A 13438-nucleotide genomic window follows, 5' to 3' on the forward strand; every position below is an offset into this window, starting at 1 on the left:
TTCCCTAGACTCTTCTTGCTGTTGAAACAATGGGGAAAATGGAGGAAAGGAAATACTTTTGGCAATAATACAACATCAATGGACTTTGATCAACTCTGGAAGATAAATTTGTCAAAAATAATTTGGTCATACACCATGCACAGTTCTATTTTCTATTCCTAATTAAAATGTAGCCATTGTCTTACTAAAGTTTATTATTCATATATACTCATAAAATATGCAAAACGTAGTGCAGCATAGGTAAGTTAGTTTTGTCAGGGCTACCTTCATATTGGGAGTTTTCTCATTTTTAACATCAAAATCTTAAATTACAGTAGCAGTTCTTGTATTCATTTAAAATGCAAGATAAATTAAAGGAGTCTATTTGAATAATAGAAGAAAACAAAAATTGAGAATGTTGTTAGTTGAATGTGAAAGTTACATAGAGTGTTCTTAAAAGAAATGAGCTAATGTTCCTTTCAGAGCTAAAACTACCACTGAACACAAAGAACAGATTTAATAATCCAACTTCTGCATCCTGTGTAACTACAATCTCCCCTTTACTTCAGGGAATACTTAGCCTTTTTAGAACTGGTCCAGAAACCATGGAAACCATTGACATCAGTAAACTGTGACTTTTGTTCTTTTCAAGTTTTTTTGTTTTCTGGTCTCAACTCTGCAACTTTCACCATGTGGATGACTGAAGCTGTCTGCCTGTGTGAAGCACCAGTGGATGCAGTGGGGCCACAGAAAGGCATCAGGTGCTGTGGAACGTGATGTGGAACTGTTAATACAGTACTTTCAAAGGATGGCTCCAATACTAGGAGTATCATTCTGTTTGCTCACTAGGTAAAATCACAGGAAATATATATTTAATTTTGGAGGGAAACATGGCACTGGGCTTTATTCTTATTTTTAATGCTTTATATAAACACAAGGGAACTAGAGCTTATGGTTTGGATAAAGCTTTGATTTTTAGGCAGTTTAGGATTAATGATATACTGGCAACAGTTTCAAATAACTAGCACATTATGTGGCTGATGAGATTAATATTCACAATACATTATGTCTCAATGTATGCACTTTAAAAACAATAATAATCATACACATTTTTTGCAATTTTACAAAAGATATATAAAATTCTGCAGGATGTTGCCCACAGTTTAGAATGGTTATTCATTAAAAAAACATTATGAACAGGCTAAAGACCTTTTGATTTGAAACTGGAGATCAGATATTTAGTCTGTATTTCTATTTAAGTCTTCAGGCTTAAGAAAGAAAGAAGGAAGGATATAATTTAACATGGTTGTGCCTGTCAAAGGCAAAGCCACAGACAGCTCCTAGAGTATTATATACTCTAAGTCCAATCTGCCCTATTCTTTTTTCCTGTTGGACGTTCTTTTCAGTTTTGTTTTCTTTTCCTTTTTTTTGTCTGAGAGGACTTCATTCCTGCTGTCATGAACTGAAGGACTCTTACTGACCTCAGAGGCCATTGGCTAGGATCCTATATCATTTTCTCAGTCAGTTTATGCTTTTGACCTTCTAAGTCACAGCTCAACTTACATCTAAAATTAATAACTTCTAAATTTTTCTCTCTATCACATTATTCTATTTTCACATTTTTAACCTTATGTCAATACAAACTAAATAGTTTGGCTTCTACTAACTTTTTTGATCTGAGCACTACATGACATGTTTCTCCCTTCTGTTTATGTGCCTCACCCAATTCAGAGAGAGTAAGAGCTGGTCCTGGGTCCAGTGTTGGTTGGGCTGCCAGCAGGGGAGGGAGGGTTGGTGTCAATGAAACTCCCAAAGCTCATGAATTCAGCCCCTCATTTTCTAGGCCTGTTTCACATAATAAGCTGGTTGAGATTTGTTGGGGGGGCAGATGGTTTACAAAGGTGGTTTGTCCCCCAGCCCCTACAGACCAGTCTAAGAGGCTGCAGTAGACAAATTACAGTGGTTCCTCCATCTGATCCCTTACAACCATGTTGTCAACACTAGGATTTCAAAAGCTGTAATTCTCAGGAAATCTCTTCCCTTTTCCATATTAGTCAAAGTAGCTGGGAAGATAATTTCTAAACATGGTACACCATAAGCATACTAATGATAGTACAAACCCAGCTTGCTCATTGGACCGTGTCAGAGGAGTCTGTATTATAAATAAATATGCTCCATAACTAATTATGCTTCAGCAAACTCCATCAGCTTGGCATTCCCTCTGTGTGCAGTAACCAGCAGTGGCAGTGACTGTGACAGTGACATTCAAGGTAAGCCCAGGGGCTCGTCCTGAGATCCTGCTGTGCAGGGGGACTCCCAAGATCAGAGCACCCTGTGCAGCCACCCAGAACCACGGGAAAAACCTGGCAGCTTGCGGAAGCTCACCCAGCTGATCAGACACTGCAGGGGGAGGGTTTGGGGAAACCCCAGGAGATTTAAAAGGCCCTGAGGAATGAAAGTGACCTGGAGCATGCTGAACAGGAAAGGGCAAGAAGATGTCCAAGAGCAATTAAAAGATATTTTACAGCCTTAGGATGTTTGGTTGAGGGAATCAGGAGCTCAGGTTGTAATGTCCTCAATCCTCCCATTAACAAGGGATGATATCAATAAGACTGGAGAAGTCCATCTGGTCAGTGTGTGGCTCCGAGAAACTCCATAAAACTCCAGAAAAACTTTGGACTCTTTGGTCATTGGATGATCATCTCAGCAGCTGGGATGCTAATACAGGGTGGTAAGAACCTTTCTCAGAGGGGAAAAAGAGTTCTAGCACAAGAGTTAACAGGACTTGTTGGTAGAGCTTCAAACTTGCTTGGAGGAGGGTAGAGAACAAAACCTGGGTTGCCAATGGTGAACAATGTGATGAGGTGACAAAACTTGAGTAAACAAACACGCAATGGCATTCTGCTTTGCAAGGTCTTGGCTACAATGTACCACACCTGAAGTGTTTCTACATTGTTCTGACAATTGAGGGTGTCAATTAAACTTGGACACCAAAGTGAAAAGAGCAGATGTGTCTCACTGTTCACAACCAAATAATAATAATACCAAATAAAAGAGAAAACACACAATAGAAAAATACAGAACAAAGCACTCAAAGCAGGCAAATAGAGAAAATACAGGGTAATACATCAAATTATTATGAGGAAAAAAGATTGTGATTAAGAGACATATATCATCACTTGCGTATGTTATCCTGGGGGGATCACATGCATCACCACTTGCATATGTTATCAACCTGGGGGTTCTGGTTGATGGGAAACTGAATATGAGCCAGCAGTGTGCCCTGACAGCCAGGAGAGCCAACTGTGTCCTGGAGTGCAGCAAGCACAGTGTCACCAGGTGGTTAAGGGAGGTGATTGTGCTGCTCTACTCTGCAGTGGTACATCCTCACCTTGAATACTTTGTGCAGTTTTGGGCACCACAGTATAAAGAAGACAACAAGATATTGGAAAGCCTTCAAAAGAGAGCAACAGAGATGGTGAAGGGTCTTGAAGGGATGACTAATCAAGAGTGGATGAGTGTACACAGATTGTTCAGGTTGGAGAGCTGCATAGGCTCAAAGTACTGTACTTTTTGGGGAGAGCTCCTGGAAAAGAAGAGTCAATTTCTATAGAGTGAAAATAAAGTGAGGCTTGAGGTTGAATTGATCACAAGAATGGTTAACATCAATGGCATCTCAGGTGAGAAGAGCAGTTTCTCCCCTTGACAAATTAATTCTAGACAGGTTTTGCTCTTTTTTAGCATCAGACTCAGACCCTCACACAGAATCTCAGAATCATCTGGGTTGGAAAGGACCTCTGAGATCATCAAGTTCAACCCTTGATCCACTGCCACTGTGGTTCCCAGACCATGGCACTGAATGCCACATCAGTCTCTTCTAAAAAACCTCCAGGGACAGGGAATCTTCCACCTCCCTGGGCAGCCCATTCCAATGTCTGATCACCCCCTCTGTAAAGAATTTTTTCCTAATATCCAACCTAAACTCCCTTGGCAGACCTTAAGTCCATGCCCTCTTGTCTTACTGGTAGTTGCCTGGGAGAAGAGACCAACCCCCCCCCTGGCTCCAACCTCCTTTCAGGGAGTTGCAGAGAGTGATGAGGTCTCCCCCGAGCCTCCTCTTCTCCAGACTGAACAGCCCCAGCTCCCTCAGCCCTTCCTCACAGGACTTGTGCTGGATCCCTTCACAGCCTCCTTGCTCTTCTCTGGACCTGCTCCAGCACCTCAATCTCCTTCCTGAACTGAGGGGCCCAGAACTGGACACAGTACTCGAGGTGTGGCCTCCCCAGCGCTGAGTACAGGGGAAGAATCCCTTCCCTGGACCTGTTGGCCACGCTGTTCCTGATACAGGCCAGGATGCCATTGGCCTTCTTGGCCACCTGGGCACACTGTTGGCTCATGTTCAGCTTCCTGTCAATCCAGACTCCCAGGTCCCTTTCTGCCTGGCTGCTCTCAGCCACTCTGTGCCCAGCCTGGAGCTCCCCATGGGGTTGTTGTGGCCAAAGTGCAGGACCCGGCACTTGGCCTTGTTGAACCTCATCCCGTTGGAATCAACCCAACTCTCCAGACTGTCCAGGTCCCTCTGCAGAGCCCTCCGGCCTTCCAGCTGATCCACACTCCCCCCAGCTTAGTGTCACCTGTGAATTTGCTAATGGTGGACTCAATCCCCTCATCTAAATCATCTCATCACCCTCAGAGACTTAAACTCAAGACTTCTGGTGCTGAATTTATGCACATTTAAAATCTTTTCTTTGTGATTTCTAGCCAGTTCCTGACCACTGAGAAGCCTGGAGCATGCAAATGCAGAGGAACATAGTTTTGCCCAGCTAACAGCTGTTTAGGAAAGTCACACTTAAATCCCTCCTTCACAGCTGACAGCAGGTTACTGGAGACCATTTCTACCTGTACCACAGTCTGAGCTGTAGCCTACCACAGCCTCATGCATTTTGGTGCTGAACAGCATTTGTCACTGACAAATGGAAGTGCTTGCAGTGGAGCTGCTTGTGCTTTTCTCCAGCAAGGATGCCCTGAGCTCTGCCAACATGTTGCATGCTACAAGCAGGAAAACCCATGCAATCAGACACTGAGTGAAGGAAGGTTTTGTGTTTAGCCTTGTCATTGTAGCACTGTGTAGTGGACTGGGAAGAGCATCTCTGTGTGCCAGAGGTTCAGAGTTCAGATTTATATCCCTAAATATATCTTCCAAAAGCTTAAAACAATCTCATTAATAAATAATAATCTTTAAAAGAACATAAAAATATTTTTTGTTTTTAAAGTATGACAATGTAATTTTTTATCTTTCTTTGCAAAATTTCAAGTTTGTTTTTTTTTACTCTTTACAAGTATGCACAGTTTATCTTTCTTGAGCATGTAGTCTTTAAATGATTTTTTGAAATATGGAAAATTTATAAAATTTTTCACAATAATAAGAAAAATCCTCTAATATCATTGTTCTCAACACCATACAGTTTGATTTTTAAAGCAGGATAGTACAGAACCTCCACAATTTTACCACTGTGCAGCCTATGCAGACAAAGAGAAATTTTAAAGAGTGGCTAACTTCAAACCTGGTGCTGGCATGATTGTAACTAACTTCCTTCCCTTAAAGACAAAGCAGATCTTCAGAGAGAAAAGATGGCAATTACATTAGAGCCTGATCTAAAGCACATTTTAATTGGTGGGGTTCTCTTATGAACTCCTCTGAGCTGTCAGGCCTCTATTGTTGCACATAATAAACATGAACTTCTTTAAACTCTTCAGCAGAAATTTACAATTTGTTTTGTAACTGCCCCAACACACTGTGATTCTGCATAACTTTCTATATGAATCCCACTTGTATCCACAAGACATATTGCCAGGTGCCATTATTTATCCAACACTGCTCATCAGTGAGTGTTTATTCACAGTCAGTATCTTCTTTCACCTGGCGATGGTTTGGGATGGGCAGCATTTGTCTGTTTTTTCAGTGGTGGCTTTACAAATGTTACCTATGCCCAGATTCTCTCCCTGAGAAATAGTTGGAAGAACCCGTTTCATTTATGCTAATAGAAGAATGGATTTCAACATACATATAGTGTATGTATTCAGGAAATATTTGGCTGGTTTTGATAGCTGTGGTCTAGCTTCCCAAAACAGGAGAATTACAAAGAAAAAGCCTCATTTGAGGTATCAGCTATCAGTTTGTCTTCTGAGGCACAGGATGGTTCAGAAATTGTTTGGTGAGAGCAGAGTAGAATACAATTTATCTTTATGAAACAACATGGGGGAGTGGAGAGGTATGGCAAAGATACACTTAAATTTTGTTGTTTGTTCAGAAAATCTTTGTTATCAACACAAAAGAAAGGTCTAAATGGATTTGCATTTCATTAATTTAATTTTCTACCATTTTCTTTCATACGTTATCATGGGTGCAGTGCAGTCTTCACCCACAGGTTATTTCTTAGCAAAATCACATTTAATGACCTGCTTATCTTAAAAGACAATTTTATGCTGTCTGTGTATGTACAGATTTATGGGCTGAAGAAAGGGATGTGTTTCTGAAATACATTTCTGTCCTGGTTTCTGCTGTACTTCTCAAGAATTCCAGTAGCTGATACAACCACAGATGCTTCCTGGAGGTAATTTCCTGAGAATGGAAAACTTTATGTGATGGCATGTGTGGAAATGAGCTGGCAGCAGAATTAGACCCTGGGGAAAAAACATGACTGTATCCTTCTTGGCTTAAAGGAATTTTGTCATTTGGAAACAGTTCACTGAATTGAATTATGTTCAGAAACATGTGGCCCAAACTTGGAAAGAACTTTGAGCAAGTCTGAATGAGGGGACTTGAGTTGGCTAAAAGTAAAAAAACCAAAAACAAAACAAAAAACAAGCCAGGAAACTACCAGGAAGAATGTATGCTTGTGAACAAGTATATGTACTTGGAATGGACAAATTTGCTAACCAGCCTTTCCCAAAGTAGTTAGAATGCCAATATTGGGGTGATTTTTGAAATAAATTAAAACTTCCTTACTTTCTTCTTTTTTGCTTGTCACCTTTTCTTCACTTTCAGAGATGACAACAATCAAGAGATCTTGAGAGGAGCAAACAGCACAAACAAAAGATCCCAAAATAAAGTTCTGAGAAAAGGAGTGAGAAAAAACAGCCACTAAAAATTGAAAGAAAAAAAAAAACAGCCTAACTTTACTTTGTTTTTTTAATAATTGCACCTCTTTTTTACTCTATCCAATTAGAAATACTTAAAAACTACTATTATTTGCCATATTCACCACTGGGAGATCAGGTTGTCAAAGCCAAGGTAAGCCAAAAAAAGCCCAGTTATTTGGTCAAAAATGCTGTCACTTTTTCAAGGAGAAAATGCAGAGCCTGGAGACCAGTATCAGAGACTTAGAAAGAGAAAAAAGAAACCAAAACCAAACCAAACCAAACCAAACCAACCAAACAAACAAACCAAAAACAAAAGCAAAAAATCCGCCAAAAACCGAACACACACTCACACAAAAAAAAAAACAAAACAGAAAAAGAAAAAGACAAAGAGGCTAGATTGCTGACTAATTTTTTTTCTGCTTAATTATAAGTAGATGTATGCTTATGTAGGGAGGGGAATGTTTCTAGGGAAAGTGTAGGAAGCTGAACAGGAGAAAGGGTCGTATTTTGCTGTGTAAGTTTAGATTTCTAAAACCTGTATTCTTGAAGAAACATCTTTATGACATGCCTTCTAGCTAGGTCTTTTAAGCTCATTCTTTCCAAAAGCTATTCTTCAATATAGTGTTGGATTTAATTTTAATCATGAAACAAAACTGTATGCATACAGAATATGTGAATAATAACTGTATTTTATTAACTGTACTTACTGTGGTAGAAGCCATTTCAATCAATATGATGGGGAACCATCACAGCAGATATCTCTTTTTCTCCACCAGCACTCTAAGGTCTGGCATCCTAACTAAGATGATTTTCTCTTTTTTAAGAGAACAACAAAACCCAGGCTACAATCACCTCAGATCATCTGATCTACCACCTTATTCACAGGCAAGACCAATTTGTTCCCTGTCATTCCTGTGCAAGAAGTGCTTGCTAAGCTTATCTGCTGGAGAGCCTGCTGGAGACCCTATTATGTCCCTATGCTTTGTTCCTCCGTTGACAAAGCTTTTCCTAATAATTAATTTTAATATTTTATTTATTTGTTTGTTGTGGGGGTTTGTTTGTTTCTTCATTTTATGTCCATGTTGGGGATCTTCCTTTGACTATTTTCTTATCACTTCTCAGTTTCATTTAGGCTAAAACAAAAATTCCAATTTGCTGTCTTCCTGCCAGTCATGTTTTCTAGAACTTCAGTGATTTGTTAAAGTCCTCTAGACATTTTTTTCCATTGATCCACATTTCCTTGAAGTACAGTTGCCTTGATGAGTCTTCCCTAATAATGCACCAATTGGCAGCTCCATTTTTATTTATCTCTTCTAATAGGAAGATTTTTGCAAAATATTAATTCATACCCAGCTTGTCCTTTACTATTAACTTCCAGATCCCAGCCTGCATAATTGTTTCCTCAGAAATTTTCCTCCATCCAAAATTTAATGTGCTTGTTTTATTAAGCATCATGCTAAATATATGAGGCCATTTCTCCAGTGTTAGAGACACTGTTGAGATTCAGTTCTTTTCCTACAGCAAATATATAACTTCTCCCAGCTTCATACCATCAGTAAACATAGCACACAGGTTCTCTACCATGAGCTGTTAAGAAAGAGAACAACAAATGAATAAATAACCACCTCTCTCTTTACATAGTCCAATAGTCTCTGGTGAACCTTCCTCTTTAACACAGCCACCCCTTCTTGGAGTCAGTGACTGGCAGTGATTATCTGATATGGATATCTAATCTAACCATCTAGATGATGCTTCCCAGCACAATGACCTAAATGATGTGTATGACCTTTCTAGAGCTGAAGAAAATTTGCAATTTTTTATATATATGGGATGCAATTTAGTCTCATGTTGAAGTTATAAATTTTTTCTTTTTCATGCAGCTCCTCTCACATAGTTCAGCCTTGCAGCTCTGCAGAGTTGTGTATGGCTCAGAAATCTGTATTAATGGCAGAGTTCTGGACAAAACATCAAGCAAGCTTTCTCATTGCAAGAAACCCAATATTTAAGGTATATAAAATAAAAGAAAAAATATTACACTCCCCCAGACAACACAAGCTGTCTTACCCAAACACTCACTTCATATGGATATTTTTGCTCATGAAATCTGCTTTAGGCTTTGGTTAATACATGTTTCATCCAGACTGAAAGACAGTATCTCAGATTTAAGCTCTACAGGTCTACTATTTTGACTATCTCTTTCTGTGATATAATCTGCTGATGGAAATAATTCTGATTCTTGACAACATAATGACTGGAATGTTTAAGAAATGTATCCTATACTATGAATTTTGGTGGCCAAAGAAAGTCTTCTTCATAGGAAAACAGATATGTACTTTCTATTTTATTTTAGGCCATATCATAACAAATAATCTCACATGTAGCAAAACCTCACACACTCATCCTTTGCATACATGTTACATGGACCATAAGATTTTTCAAGGCCTTTTGAGATATCTGTGAGGTATCACAGGTGTCCTAAAACCTGCTACATTGCAATCAGTGTTGTATTTCTACACAATCACAGCTACAGCTGTGGAACACTCAGTTATTGATAGTGAAACAGTATTTGTGGAAGGACCTAGCATTAAATCCTTAAATATAGGACCTACCTATATTTAAGTGCAATTCAAGTTTGTTGCTACCTATTTTTCCAAAGTTAGAAAAAAATTGCTTATAGTTTACCTCCTTTGCCTGACTAATTTCTCTGTCATAAAACATGCTGCCTGTGGCTGATAAGAAAACTCTCTGGAGGTAAAGCCCAGGAACTAAGCACATATTGAGACGTTGCCACAGCTTCACTTTTGTGCCTCACAGCCACTGTCACAGATTTTCAAGGGAATACACAAAAATGCTTGCAAATATTTTTCCAATTTGTGATTCACACTCAATAAAGAGAAAATTCTAATCATACTAATTTCCTCCTACTGGAGAAGTGATGCATAAATAATCTATTAACATGCATGGGCCAACAGGGTTAAGCTGTTCCAACAGTGTCATTGATTTCTTCTCTTTTCCCATATGCTTCCTCCTTCTCACTCAATTGGTACTAAGTAGCACTGCTTTGCAGTTATGCTGTAAAAGTTTGTTCCCCTGAGAATCTCTTGGAGTCTCTGCTGTTGAAATAATAATTACAGGGAGGTGAAGTATTTGACTAATCATCATCAGCAGTCTGCAGGGGTCCAAAGCTGAATGACAAATGCCAATATCCACTTTAGGTTTGTTGGATCAACAAACCAATATGGTGAAACTGATCCATCATCTTGTCACCAACTTCCTTTGCAGTCTCAGAAGCCTGCCAATTAAAAAAAGAAAAAAAAAAAAAAAAATTGCAATCACTATGCATCACTCAGCAGTGATTGCAGGCACATGATAAATAGAATCCTTTGCTTTCCCTGTCTTCAGCACCTGTCTTTTGGTTTAATTTGTACATTTTTTGAGGGTGCTATAGATTCCAATCTAAGCTTAGAAAAAAAAAAAGTACCATAAATATGCATATGTTGGATTTGATTTACCATTTAATAAAACAAACAAACTTCATGCCATATTTAGAGAAGCAGCAAGTAAAATCTTTCCACTGGTGGAAATGTTCTTGCCCCAATTTTGTGAATGCATGCTCCAAATAAGACAAAACTCAAAGCAAACTGGGTTTCTGGGAGCTCTGCCATTGCACCAGGTGTGTTGCAGATACAAACTGAGCAACACAGCACAGGCACCAGCATGCTTGGAGTATAAATATTGTCACAACGATAAAATGGGCTAGACCCGGTGCTTGCATTTGCTTGAATCACTCCTAAAATATAAATATGCCAAGATTATCAGCCTCTAAAATCTATCACTGATAAAATCTTTTTCCTTTTTTTTTTTTTTTTTTCCAAGATAAGTAGTGCATTGGGACCACCCTACAAGAAAAAAATTTCTTTGACTATTTGCTCATACTTTGTGCTTCAGACTCCTGCTGGATTTATACCTCAGGTCTGAAGTGCTAGATGTTAGTTACATGAATGTCTGTTGAAAGAAGATCTTTCTATTCAGAAGTGCAAGCCCTTTATTTTTCAGGAGCTATCAGATAGCATTAGCACAAAACAGGAAACAAAACAACAGCATGTGGCATATTTGATTGCTCACATCGAAACAGCACCTGCTTTATAACACTGAGCCTTGGAGGAAGAACCATTTAAAACAAAAAAACCATCAAATATCTGTAAAGAGAATATGAGAAGATGGCAATCTTCTCAGTGCTGCTTTGCACCCAGAAAAAAAAGATGATATACAGGTAAAACCCACCCTTATGAAATACTTGTTTTATAACATCTTCATATGAGGATGAGCTGCCATTCTGCAGCTTAATTTATCAACAGAATTTTCAGCCTCCTTCACTAAAGTGTTCCTTCCCTAAATAACACCTTATTAGGAGTACTCTAAAGTGTTGTCCAAAAAGATGAAAACTTGGATGCCAAATTTTCCACAAATGGAAATGCCATTGTAAAACTGATTTTTCAAATAGCTTCTTCCTTTAATGTCCCTGACTGTGTGCAGTGACAGGTGGTGTATGCTTTTAAAACACATTCTTGGGGAACTGGAGTCCCTAATGCAATCATGTGCATTCCTGATGATGTTTTGGCTTTAAAATAATGCATCCCTCATGATCTATCAAATTGAAATAGCTAAGCAAGTGGAAATGATGAATTTACTTATATATTTATTCTGGCTGAATAGGAGGTTTTAATGTAAGAATTAAAATGTAGCCAGAAGGAGTCCAAAACTGAGGTCAGAATTCCAGACATTTTGTTTTTCTGCCTTTTATCTGATTAACAGGAAATTATCAAGACAGCATAAAAGCTTTCCTTATCTCTTTTAAACATCTGAGAACTACAACAATAACCAGGTTTTATTTTTAAAGTGAACATACATTGAAATATACACACACTAGGCAAATTACAATGAGCAAACACCATGCAAAATAAGACACTCTCCATTCAGAACTTATCTGAATATCAGTGCCCATGCTGCAAAAGTGTGTATGTTCACAGCTGGAAATTTTCCACAGTTTTCTGAACCTTTGCTTAAAAATTTCAACAGGCAAACAAATTCTCATGAGAAAAAAAAAAAGGGGGGGGGGGGAAATTTAGCCTACTGCTATATGGGTATGTATTTTTCTATTTGCTTCTTAGAAATGTAGTTTAAAAACAACTTAAAAGCTGTTTCTGTTACACTTTTAAGTTTGTTTCACAAGAAACATTTAAAATGGGCCCCAGAGAATGAACAGGTGCAACAAAGAAACATTTAAAAACGCTCTACATTAACATTTTGTCCCTGCCACAGTTACATAGTGTTTTGGACAAAAGATTCCAAACATTAAAGGAGAGCTTAATCTCTGTAGGATTTAGTCCTACAATTGAATTTTGTAACACCTTCCCCTCAATAATCTTCTTAATTAATTGTAAATAAGTGCTTAAAAATGTAAACTCTCTATACATGAAGACTTTATATAATGACTTAGTTTTTAGTCAGTATGCTGAAGCCAGGTCTGAGTCTTCTATTTGTCAGTGCATTCCCAAGTACCACTTAAAGATTTAATGTTATGGCCAGTCCTGTACACATGAACACAGCTGACACTGTACAAGAACATTGAGAAGGGCTGAAAACCAGTCTTGAGCATGTAGGAAGTTGTACACGTGTACGTAAGCAGACAAGACTCGTGGTAATACTCGTAGAAGCCTGCTTGCCAGTGCACACCTGTCTGTTTGCTCCTTTCAACTAATTCACTGCTCTCTACTAAATGATTATGCATTGTAGTTGCAACTTAAAAACATTCTACCCTACTGTTCTTTGCCTCATTTGCATATAACACTTTTGTTACTTTTCCTCTGACACTTCCTTCCTCCCTCCCTACAGCACCCCCTTTTTTTTTTTTTTTTTTTTTTTTTTTTTTTTTTTTTTTTTTAATGGATTAACTTTCCAATGGCCAGCCTAGGGCAGACTAATCTCAGCAGGATTAGATTGCAAGCCCTAAATCTTCCTTGCTGTTTCTTTAATTTGATGCACTACACTCTAGTTGCATTTTGGGCAGGTAATTGCATTGTATTTCTAATGCAATGAAATGAAGGAAGAGGAATATTTAGCAACTAGCAGTAACCTTTTGCAAGCCTGGTGAAGCAGGAGAAGGAAATAAAGTTCCTCTTCTGCTGATGGTACCTGGTGTTGTATCTTTACTATAGGGGTGAGCAGAATGGTTTTAAAGATGTACTTTGATTTGAATTTGGTTTTGATTCTGTGTTTTGGTTTGTTGGTTTGTTTTTTTTTTGTTAGGTTTTTG

Source organism: Heliangelus exortis, chromosome Z (assembly GCF_036169615.1).
Source record: "Heliangelus exortis chromosome Z, bHelExo1.hap1, whole genome shotgun sequence".
Taxonomy (NCBI): domain Eukaryota; kingdom Metazoa; phylum Chordata; class Aves; order Apodiformes; family Trochilidae; genus Heliangelus; species Heliangelus exortis.